The sequence below is a fragment of the Oncorhynchus clarkii genome, chromosome 9 (assembly GCF_045791955.1).
Source record: "Oncorhynchus clarkii lewisi isolate Uvic-CL-2024 chromosome 9, UVic_Ocla_1.0, whole genome shotgun sequence".
NCBI lineage: Eukaryota > Metazoa > Chordata > Actinopteri > Salmoniformes > Salmonidae > Oncorhynchus > Oncorhynchus clarkii.
In genome coordinates, this window is record NC_092155.1 from 75,456,168 (window position 1) to 75,459,709 (window position 3,542).

Sequence of the window (3,542 nt, forward strand, 5' to 3'; positions counted from 1 at the left end):
GATTTTATTTTTTTTGCTGAGTTTATGACCATAACCCTTGATCATGATCATGACTCTTGTGTTGTTAAGAGCCCTGTCACTCAATCTGTACATTAACACACGTCGCTTGCGGTATGGTTTTGGACGCATATGGACCTTATCGTTTATATCAACCAGACAGCATTTCCCCCCCCAAAAAACACAAAACAAAGGTTAAATTGATACACACCTTTGATAGGGTTAGTGTTCCCATACGGACATATCTCCATGTCACTGTGCTTGTTTATGGAAGACAAGAGGCAACAACCTGTGCTAATTAGCTATCTAGCGTGCTTCAAATACCTGTGTGTAAACTAACCCAGGAAGGGTAGCGTAAGTGTAGTTTTGTCAGATGGAGTCACTGATAGCTGTATGGATCTGTGCAAAAACTGCTACAGTATCTTGAAATTTGAAGGATTCTTTCTTGCCGATGAAAGAGCCATACGTTTCGAAAAGCTGTATTGAAAGCGATGGATTATTGACGTTTCTGAAACGTTAAAACACAGCGTCCGGATTGAAGTTGACTTGGTAATCGTGGGCGCAGCTAATAGCTGAAAACTGCATGGAGAAGGCAGAATGGCGTCTAGAGTTTGAGAGCGAACATGACCCAAGCATGGCAGGCTAACATGGCTAACTAACAAGCACCAGCTGATTCAGTTAGTTAGCCTTCCAGATTCATTTTACAGCGGCCGAGCAGGGCTAGCTAATTTGAACCCAGATCTGATTTGCTTAGTCAGTTAGTTAGCTGGCTCCCTGCAGCTAGTTGGGGCTAAAGCACATACCTAAGGAACCTTTGACAACATTCTCAGTCTTTTTTAATAAGGTCTGACTTCGGCCCATGTCCAGCCAGGGAATCTCCAGGGAAGAAGCGCCCAGGGAAACCACGCCCCCCTCAGATGGTTTGCTTACGTAGCAGGTTATGGGGAATTGACGTAGCAGGTTATGGGGAACTGACGTAGCAGGTTATGGGGAACTGACGTAGCAGGTTATGGGGAATTGACGTAGCAGGTTATGGGGAATTGACGTAGCAGGTTATGGGGAATTGACGTAGCAGGTTATGGGGAATTGACGTAACAGTTTATGGGGAATCGACGTAGCAGGTTATGGGGAATCGACGTAGCAGGTTATGGGGAATCGACGTAGCAGGTTATGGGGAATCGACGTAGCAGGTTATGGGGAATCGACGTAGCAGGTTATGGGGAATCGACGTAGCAGGTTAGGGGGAATCGACGTAGCAGGTTATGGGGAATCGACGTAGCAGGTTATGGGGAATCGACGTAGCAGGTTATGGGGAATCGACGTAGCAGGTTATGGGGAATCGACGTAGCAGGTTATGGGGAATCGACGTAGCAGGTTATGGGGAATCGACGTAGCAGGTTATGGGGAATCGACGTAGCAGGTTATGGGGAATCGACGTAGCAGGTTATGGGGAATCGACGTAGCAGGTTATGGGGAATCGACGTAGCAGGTTATGGGGAATCGACGTAGCAGGTTATGGGGAAACGACGTAGCAGGTTATGGGGAATCGACGTAGCAGGTTATGGGGAATCGACGTAGCAGGTTATGGGGAATTGACGTAGCAGGTTATGGGAATGAGGTTAAGTTTACGAAAAGGGTTCAGGTTCTGTTACAGTCAATGCTACAGGGCTCCCAAGTGGCACAGAGGTCAAAGGCACTGGATCCCAGTTCAAGAGGCGTTACTGCAGTTAATCTTTATTTAACTAGTCAGTTAAGAACAAATTATTATTTTACAATGGACGACGCTGGGCCACACATTGCTTGTGGTTTCCTTGGAACCAATGAATGTCACATGGTTCTAGCTATAAAATACGTAAAATAATAAATTTGACATGTGACAAACATCGACGACAACCAGCTAGTTTACGATGTCACCGGTCAGATTTAATTTAAAAATACAGATTTGTTCAACTCTCCGGGGTCCTTGGTTAGGTGGCTATCCTCAAATAGAATAATGTTTAGTTCTCTAGCTAACGTCATCTGTAAAAAATAAAAAATAAATATAATAGGTGGTTTGCTAATGCATCGTGGCCTGGTTTTTAAATCCAACTAAATTACCAGCAACCTTCCAGAAAATAAAGATCGGAGGACTGAAACGGTAAAGCGGATAATCTCTTGCTACCGCATCAAAAGAACACAGCATCTATATAGATTTAGCAGCTTCTAGTTAGCATGCTAGCTACCGTCAGACACTATTCATAGCTAACTGTTAACTAGCATGGCCACGGGATACGAAATGTGCTATCAAATGCAGTTCTTACCGTATATTTGTGCACCGCTGATGTCCGATTTGTGGTATTGAAAAGGTTGCTAACTATAATACTTGTATCCCAAAGCAGCAGTTCATGCTAGTTTGTTTGGCTTTGACAATCATTCAAAAAAAACATGTCGTCAAACTAGCAAGCTAAACTAGAAACACCACTGTCTGTCTGTATGTCTATCTCATAGAGATCTATAAAATAACTAGAAGGAAAACTTGTCATAAACTCTCTACGTTCCAGAATGGGTTGGGATGAAAATGGCAGCCATCTTGGTCAGGGAGAAATCCAAACCAGCCTAATTAGAATGAATGGCATGTAAAAGTAGAGGCATAATCCAGATTTTTACTTATGCAGGAAAGTAAAAGTAAAGGATGTGATGTATTGCGTAATAGAATTGTCAACCTAAAATATTGTCATATATATTGTAATAAATATAGTTTATACAGGGTTTTATACCAACTTTCAGAATAAATATACTAAAGTATATATAAACAGACCATACATTTTCATGGAAAGCTGTGAGTGATATTATTATGATACAATATATATTAACAACTTGTAGAAGTCCTGTCATCAAATGATTTCAGCCGGTGTATGGCTGTGGACTGAATGCATTGTTTGAATGGAGTATTGGCAGTTAATTTGAAACATGTATGGAATCATTCCTCTAAAGCTGTCTGGCTAGCTAACAAACATACAGTGCAGGTACCTTCTTCAAATTCATTATTTTACACAATATCTTATCACAGGACTGTCATGGTTGACCAACTCCCTGACCAAAATGGCTGACAATAATATCTTTAAAGAAGGTTCCAGGCCATTCTAGTAGTATAAAGCTATAGCCAATCCCTCCGACGTCTTGCTCTCGATGGTTTGTCGCAAACTGACGTGCGCGCACCCTGGTGTTAAAAAGTAGGCGGTACGAGGGAATCCGTTCCGAGTGACGTAATCACGAAAACATTAAAAGGTTTCTTCCAAAACCTTTCTAGAACATACCTGGCCTACCCTTCTACATTTCTACTTACTAGAAGTCAATTATTACAAGTCTTGGACATGTCTTCGGATTAGATTTAGGAACAATGTATCAATGGGTCTAACCTCCTGACATTGTTTGAGAAGTTATCTTATTTACCAAATCCTTCATGTTTAAACGTGAAGTTAAGATCTTTTTTTTAAATTACACTCATATAACAATACAAACTGAAATCCACGAGCATACAACATATGAATGTATAAGAGCAACAG

General features: G+C 41.6%; 1 protein-coding gene across 2 annotated transcripts in view; it reads right to left on the bottom strand.

The window, feature by feature from the left end:
* The window catches only part of LOC139417423 (dnaJ homolog subfamily C member 5-like), a 27,480-nt gene extending 25,014 nt beyond the window's left edge, over nucleotides 1-2,466 (bottom strand). For both annotated transcript variants that reach the window (XM_071166703.1, XM_071166702.1), the window contains exon 1: nucleotides 2,298-2,466. The gene's annotated coding sequence lies outside the window, so the exon portion shown is untranslated. The remainder of the gene's footprint in view (nucleotides 1-2,297) is intronic.
* Nucleotides 2,467-3,542: the final 1,076 nt, after the last annotated feature.